Genomic DNA, 8737 nt, shown 5'->3' with positions numbered 1-8737 from the left:
TACTGAATTACAACTTTGAATTGAAGAATTTATATTTTATACTTATTTGCAAGTTTTTAAAATATGTTCTTCTTAATGAAACATTTACAGTCTAAAAAACAACACACAGAGAAATATCACCCCGCCCAGTGCAAATTGCTATCTGTAATACAGCAGGAGTTGTAAATCAGACTCCCAATAAGAGGAGCTCTAGTTCTTCACACTTAGAAAGACTATACACTCTAATTTGAGGTGTACATATTTGTACATGCAGTCGGTAAATTCTGGACAGTGATGTCTATGCTCTTTCCAATGACGGGTACCCTGATCGAGCTGTCTTGCCATCTAAGGACAGTCTACCTCAGCCAAGATTGAATCTCCCCCTTTTTTTCCTTTGTATGACATCTTTGCAGATTCTAGGTATAAACTTCCTCAGGAAATTGCCTTGGCCAAATTCTTTTTTTATAATTTTTAAAAAAATATTTACTTATTTTTGAGAGAGAGAGAAAGGCAGACAGACAGACAGACAGACAGTGGGAGAGGAACAGAGAGGGAGGGAGACAGAATGCAAAGCAGGCTCCAGGCTTCATGTTGTCAGCACAGAGCCCGACGTGGGACTCAGGCTTGAAATCACGAACTTTGAGATCATGACCTGCGCTGAAGGAGGATGCTTATATGACTGAGCCACCCAGGAACCCCTAAATGCTTGATATTCTTACAGAGAAATAGATAAGTATACTTCCTATCAGTAGATATATCTTGTGCATGACAGACATCTCAGGTTTATTAGAAAGAATCACACAAAATTGCTTTACTGTGTTTTAGTATCCAAGAAAATTTATCAAAGTGGGATGTAATTAAATCCCCATAAGAGTAGATGTATTGAGAGTTAGATTGGGAATTACAGCCAGGTAATCTTTTCCACTTTGTTGTATTATATGGACTGTGACTTTAAATACTGTATTTCAAGTCTTTTGAATTTTTCCTTCTTTGCAAACAGAATGATTTAAAGTATATCAAAATAATAGCTGACCTAACTTCATCATTTACCTAAAAGAATATATACTTTATAGAACATAAAAGAACAAATGTTTATTTTGCCATAAACTTTCCTAATAAGGTATATTCCAAACTTTGCGAGGGATTTGCACCAATTACATCAAAAAGTTCTTCACATTTAAATAAGACATTTCCAGTTTTATTTCTTACTCATTAATCCAGAGGATGTTGAAAATGGAAAGAATATAGTTTGATTTGCATCATCTGAGATACAGCTAAGGATTTCTGAACATTCAAGTCAACTTGTAAATTAGGGCTAATAAGCACCTCAGAAAATAAATAGTAGTAGCAATAATGTACTATGAAATGATTACTTAATTTTGCCTATATCTTAGTTAGGTGATGATATATTTTTATACTTAGCCATCATTTGCAAATGTAACTTATCATATAATGGTGATCTTATTACTTATTTAAATCTATTTTGAAAATTTTATTTTAAAGTACCTTAAATTTATTTGGTCACAGGATCTTATAAATTTTCTTAGTTTTCTTATTATTAAGGATATTATCAATGTTTAAACATAACTTTTCTCAAGCGAGTAAAAATTCAACTCAATTTGATTGACTTTGATGAGAGGTACTATAGTATTTTTCAGAAAAAGACAAAAATCTAGAAGTTTACATGTGAAAAGATTGAGATATAGGTGCAGAAAATGACCCAATTCCTTCTTCTTTGGTCATACTGCCAGAGAGGTTTAAAAGAGTGTTGATTAAGCATTTGTTCAAATTGGAAAACAGAATAAGCTCATTATAAACAGATTTGAGTTATGATGTGTAATTTCTGATAAAAAGTAAAAGTATTATTGATAGTTTCATCAGTTTTTCTGTTCATTATTCTTCTAACAAAACTTTCTCCTTTTACAGTTTTTCTTCATGAATAAACTTGTTCAAACTTTGGTTCCTTCCGTTTCTTGATATTATCATGACAAATTCTAAATAAACCTCTTTAAAAGCAATAAGTTTGCCTTTTAAAAAAAATCTTATTGTGGGTGAATGTGTGATTAGAATAAAAACCAAAAGTACAGCTGCACCTTTATTTTCACAAAGGTGAGTTAGTCATATAAAATTATAATTATGATTAATACTGAGACACCTGATTCTCCAAATACTCCTTTTTTACTATGTAATATAATATTTTTCAGGAAGATCTGATAGTTCAATCTGTAAATTTAACCCAAAATATGTGTTCTCCATTTGTTTTTATCACCTACATTTATTTAAAGAATTTATCACAGCGGAATAGTTTCTATTTTATAGGATACGCTAAGTGGATTAAAATCTTGCAGATGAGGGATTTGAGCTTTAAGCCAGTACAATTTTCATTCATAATACATACGTAAATTTGAATAACAATCTAGATCCCTACAACTAAGCATTTTAAAACTGGTTCCTTTTAAACATGACTCCACTTAGATAATTGAAGACAGGAGTTGGGAGATACTATGTTAAGTAAATCAAAGGATAGTTTCGATAAATTGCCACTGAGACACTGTGGACATCACCTACCAAGTTCCCCTAAGTTCTGAATTTCCAACGACTTATCCAGATCTCATTAAGTCTGCACTGAAGCAAGAATCTGGAAAGAAATAATTTCTGTGGTTTTATTTTTCTCTTGCTGAGTCCATTTACCATGCCTGGGTTCATTCCCGGAGATTATGGTTGATGGAGAGCTCACAGAAAAACCTGTCTAAAATGTATCTGCTCTGTATATTCTTTTCCCTTCTCCCTTTACCACCCATTTGGCAAGCAAAATTGAACATGCATCAAGTGCACCAACTCATCTTTTTATTAAAAAACAGACTCATTTTTGTAGAAGAAACAGTCTATAAAAAAGAAAGTTAGAATGTCATTTCCATGAGATCAGGGATTCTTGTGTATTTTTTCTCCATTGTATCACAGATTAGTCCTGTTTCATTGAGTATCTGTTGGGTGAATTGATAAAGGCTCTTTGCCTGCTCCATTCTTCATGTCTCTTTTCCCTAACCTCATGGGGGATAACTGGGTATATAAAAAAATCTTTTCTAGGTCAAATGTGACTGAGGATGGGTACAACTGTTTTGGCTTCTCTTGAGGAACAGTTTGGTTGCTTTGAGGTGTCTGCCAAAGATTTCAATGTAAGTGAAAACAGGATGTATATTTTTCTGGTTGCTGCTTTCACATATTATCACAAATGCAGTGACATAAACAGCACGAATCTATTATTTTAAGTTCTAGAGGACAGAAATACAAAAGGAATCTTAAGGAACTAAAATCAAAGTGTCATCAGGGCTGTATTCCTTCTAGAGACTCCAATAGAGAATCTCTTGCTGCTTCCATATCTATCAGCTATGACATTCCTCGGCTCCAAGCCACCTTACTCCAGTCTCTACTTCCAGAGTTTCCTCTAATATAGTCAAATTTCTCTCTGTTTCCATCTTATAAGGACGCTTATGATTACATTAAGGCCCATACGAAAGATCTAGTATAATCTCAAGATATTTAACTTACTCACATCTGCGAAGTCCCTCTTGCTGTGTAAGGTTAACAGTCTCAGGTTACAAGAATGGAGTGAGACATGAGCACGTTGGGAACTTCTTACCCAGACCGCCACACAGGATGCAGTTAGTAATCAACTGTGTCACCACTGGCCTGTGGCAAGCATTCATTTCTTTCATAATCTTTTTTTTTCACTTCTCACTACTAAATGAAATATACTTTTTTTCCTCAATTTTCCATTTCTCCCAACTTTTACAGATCAGTAGCAAAGGCTTACTAGTTTTGGTTTATTTATTGCTAATTAGAGCCAGAGCCCTATTTATTTTTTTGTTCAATTGCCTCATCTTATTTTTCATTTTTATTTTCAAGCCCTATTTCATTACACACAGGAACGAAGCCATCTTGGCATTAAGATATGCTAACAATTATAAACTGATATTTCTATCTTTTCCTTAGGTTGCTAAGAATATTAAGATTTTTTCTGTTTCCCATTTTTCAAATCTACATGAAAAAAGTAATATTTACTGAGAAATGAAGATAATTTTTATTACTTTTTGTCTTTTTAATATGATAATCTAGTAGTCTTTACTTGTTCTGCATTATGCTGTGGTCTATTTACTAGCAAGAAAGCATATATTGATTCACTAAGTATCAAGTGTCTATTGTCACCTTGCACAGTGAGAATTTTCAATAATTTAAAAAAATATGAAGAAGGTATAGGAAAACTTTGGTTAAAGGAAACAGAAACTTATAATAATCATAGATGAAAAACATCATGAGAGTTTTTTTAAATTACTTTTATTGTAAATATCTATTGTTCAGTTTATATATCTGACAATGCAGTTATGTGACTTTAAATAGTCAATTTAGATGGGATAATATCTAATTTATGAGTAGAATTAAGAAAAACAGTAAAGTGGCTTTATACTTTCTTAAAATAATAATAAAAGAAATTTTCATAAAACAAGTTGTGATGCTTTTCTCCGTACTTTCATGAAGTCTTTCCTTAGTCTTAGAGGCTTCTATCTTCAAATTTCTCCCTTTCTCTCTCTCTGTGTCTTTTCATCTTTCTCTCCCATGAGGGAAAGGATAGACCCTGACCAAAATGTTAAGAAATTTCTTCATGATAAGACTAAAAGAGACTTTAGAGTTATTCTAGTAAAATAAATATGCCAAAATTCACTGATTCTACAGCTTTCTCACTATTATCTCATAATTGTTAATAGGTGAATAAAAACATGTTTTAGATGTTTTCGTCACTTGTTATGTCTTCTATGAATATAGAAAAAGTTACCCAAACGTTGCAGCTTAGTTCATTTTTTCCCCTATAATACAGATCCTTGGAAATTTCATAAAAAATGAAGATTTAGAGTTTCTTTTTAACTTTTATTTTTATTTATTTTGAGAGAGATAGAGAGCAGGCAGAGGACGGGCAAAGATAGAGAGAGAATCCCAGCAGGCTCCAAGCTGTCAGCACAGAGCTGGATGCAGGGCCCAAACTCACAAATCTTGAGATCATGACATGAGCCCAAATCACAAGTCAAATGCTCAACTAACTGAGTCACTCAGGTGCCCCTATTAAAAGTATATTTGTAGGGGCGTCTGGGTGGTTCAGTCAGTTGAGGTCCGACTTAGGCTCAGGTCATGATCTCACGGTTTGTGGGTTCAAGCCCCGCATCTGGCTTTGTGCTGACTGCAAGCTCAGAGCCTGGAGCCTGCTTCAGCTTCTGTGTCTCTTTCTCTCTCTGCACCTCCCCTGTTCATGCTCTGTCTCTCTCTGTCTCTCAAAAATAAATAAATGTAAAAAATATTAAAAGTATATTTATATGATGTAAATGTGTGCAGGTGTGTATGAGTGTACATGTGTATGAATATTTTAAAATTAAATTTTCTCTGTTCAAAATCAGTCCTAAAATTACAACTTCCTTCGTTATTTTCCATTTTTTATTCCTTTAACAGAGTTATTTAAATATGTCTGAAGTTTATCTTATATTCTTCAGTAAGAATCAAAATTATTTATTCCAGCATTTTCTGTTTATGTACAGTTTCTTCAATATCTTAATGTGTGTTTCTTTTATAAGCTGTATTTGCTTTTGTAAAGCATTTTCCTATGTTTATGTATTTTTGTATTTTTCAATTTAATGCTTTTATGTATTAGTAAGATGAATTTACCATGGAAAAGATGTCATAGAAATTATGTAAGCACAAACATTATAAATCTAGGTAAATTATGAATGTCATGGTGTTCAAAGTAATGGATAATCATATCTAGTTGAACAATTAGGAAAATTTCAAATTTCAAAATGCTTTCAAAAGAAGCATTGAGTAACTTTGAAGCTCAGTCATTTATTGACTCACCATTATCAAGGCATCGTGGGGTCAAGGCTATGTGGCTTTCAAGAACAGATAACAATAAGTTTCATAAATTATATGTTATATTACATATCATATATTGCATTATTACTCAAAGGATTTGACATACATTCAAAATATCAATATTGTGTTTCAAAATTTAAATAACAGAACTGGAAAAGAAAGGAAGCTTACAGTTTTATAATATTTTAAATATGATCTTGGAAATTACAGTCTTCAAATTTTATTAATGAAACAATTTTATACATTAAACCAGAAAATGATATATTTTCCTAACTATGAAAAATAAAAATTCATTCATTCAATGCTATTTTATGAAATATCAACTTAAATTTTGTTTGATTTCATTATAGTCAAATATACAGAAGAAAAAACAATGAATTAAATCCTTGAAATAAAGCTCTTTTGTTCAGTGATTAGATATATAATTTGCCTCTGAAATATCTATTCATAAAAATCATGAGTTACGATAATTACATATGCCTGTGAGAAAAATTAACTAGATTAACTAAACTGTGTCATAAATTTATATTCAGTTTCAGAAATACATTAAGATTTATAAAATGGGAATTTGGTCTAATTTCGGGTAAGTAAACTTACAGCTACTACAGAAAATGTTCTGTGATTAGTGACTCCATGAGGAGTTTATAACAAGTTTAACATAATGTCAACCTTCAAAATACCCGGTTATTTTACCAGAAAAATGAGTTTATTGGGGAGCAGCAGAGGAATTGTCTTTGGGACAGGAAAGCTATGGCAGATCAGAAGAGAAAAAGACAAGGCCAGCTTTTATGAGGTTTTAAGAGGAAATTGAGGAGGGTTGTTTTGAACAAAAGTACATTGGAAAAGACAAGACTTTGAGATTGTGAAGATTTCTCATTGGCTGCCGGCAGTGGTGAGTGTGCTGTTTCTGGGGTCTTCCTTCTTTTTCTTAAAAGCAAGAGATAAAATTCCTATGTGATAAATGTCTTCTTTTTGTCAAAATAATTCTTCCTTTTTCCTTCTGGCTATGCGGGCTGCAATGAGTAGTATGTTCATGAGAACCCCCTTCAGATCTTCTCAATTTTATTATAATTGAAATTTTCTTTCTTTATTTTTACATTTTCCCCTTTTGATTAAGATCTTTCCTCAAAAGCATCATGGATCTAGGGTCTTTTTACCACACTTAGTGGTTTTTGTCTCTCAGCGCCAGAATGGACTTTTCCGGATTGTGATGTCCATGTGAAGAAAAGTGTACAGAATGAAAATTGTGCAGGCCACATTTGAGTAGTAAGGAAGGGTAGGAGGAAGAATGCTTAGGGATCTTACACCGAAAATCTGTATCTTATCAATGTTATAAGTGTTGGAGACCATCTTGTAGCCCAGAGCCAGTATCACCTCATTTGGTGCATTATTTCTGCAGCAATTTGATAGGCAACAAGTACAAAATTTAGAATTGATTTAACAGGGTGCTGGCTGGCTCAGTCACTATACCATATGACACTAGGTCACAGTGTTTCGAGTTTGAATCCCATGTTGCAGGTAGAGTTTACTTAAAAAAATAGAGGGGCCCCTGGGTGGCTCAGTTAGTTAAGTGTCCCAGTCTTGGTTTCAGCTCTGATCATGATCTTGCAGTTTCATGAGTTTAAGCCCCACATTTGCCTCTGCACTGACAGCACAGAGCCTGCTTAGGACTTTTTTCTCTCCCTGTCTCTCCTTCTCTCTCTCTGCCCCTCTGCCTGTCTCTCTCCCAGAATAAATACAATTTAATAAAATAAATAAAATTGACTACCATTTGGGAAATAGTCCTAAATGAGAACCCCAAATCTGAAGGTAACTAGCTGTATAGATCAAAGGTCAATTTAGTATTATATGGAATTCACTTTAGGCAGTGTGTTCATTCCCTGATTTTATGCAGTTGGGCTTCTACTTACCCAGAGGAATTTATCCACATGCAACAGTGGGTATTTCCTATCACATGAACAATTTCTTATTCAACAAATAGATAATCTTGGACTATGTGATTATGCAAAACTACTTTAGCCAGTGAGTCCAGTGATAGTGGTTGTTCTTTGGCTGTGGAATGGGTTAGCTCTCCTAATGTTAGGGAAAATTTTCTCCTTATGCATTTACTCCAATCCATTTGCTTGCTCCCTTGGGAAGCAAATCCAGAGTTATGTATGTCTCCTGCATGTTCCTGTTTAAGATGGCTATGGATGTTCAATAGAGTGGATCAATGGGAAGCTTCTAATTTGTTATGTATATTAATAGGCACAACTGAGTCCCAATAAGCATAGACCTCTGCTTTGTCAGCTATCTTAACATTCTCATGCCCTTGGGAAATGCTGTCCACCTCAAACAAAAATGAAAACAGGTGGAGTGTGAAGAGTGCAAGGATTCCAGCCTAGGTCTGGTTACTAATAGGTACATTAGCTGGGATTTCATGACTGGTCCTTTCAAGCCATGGATCGAGGAATTGAGATAACATTTTGAAAGCCTATCCCTTCCTAAGGAAGTCTTTCCTTAAAACCTCACAAAGATGTATAATCCATTTGTACTTCCTTTGGGTTTAGGGAAAAATATCATATTTAGATAAAGAAAAGGATGTCGGGGAGAGGGTCATACAGCAAAAGTGGAGGTGTTATTTGAGCTATCAAGGTTGTAACTGGGACGAGGTCGAAACAAGGTGTGGGAACACCTGGTTATAGCAACCTAATCTGATAGGAAACACCCAGAGACTTGAAATATAACTGGCAGTGTCATTTGGGACTACAGAGACATCAGCTCCAGGTAGGACCACAGACTCTCTGACATTGTGAGCAGAACAGAGTTTCCAGTGACAGATCCAATAGTCAGAGGTGTTTCCCCC

At 34.0% G+C, this 8737-nt stretch overlaps 1 pseudogene; it reads left to right on the top strand.

The window, feature by feature from the left end:
• Window positions 1-3083: 3083 nt before the first annotated feature.
• The window catches only part of LOC115301327, a 33937-nt pseudogene continuing 28283 nt past the window's right edge, over window positions 3084-8737 (top strand).

Source organism: Suricata suricatta, chromosome 1 (genome assembly GCF_006229205.1).
Source record: "Suricata suricatta isolate VVHF042 chromosome 1, meerkat_22Aug2017_6uvM2_HiC, whole genome shotgun sequence".
NCBI classification, from domain to species: Eukaryota; Metazoa; Chordata; class Mammalia; order Carnivora; family Herpestidae; genus Suricata; species Suricata suricatta.
Note: the sequence above shows the minus strand (reverse complement) of the source record. Positions and strands in the feature narration are given on the sequence as shown.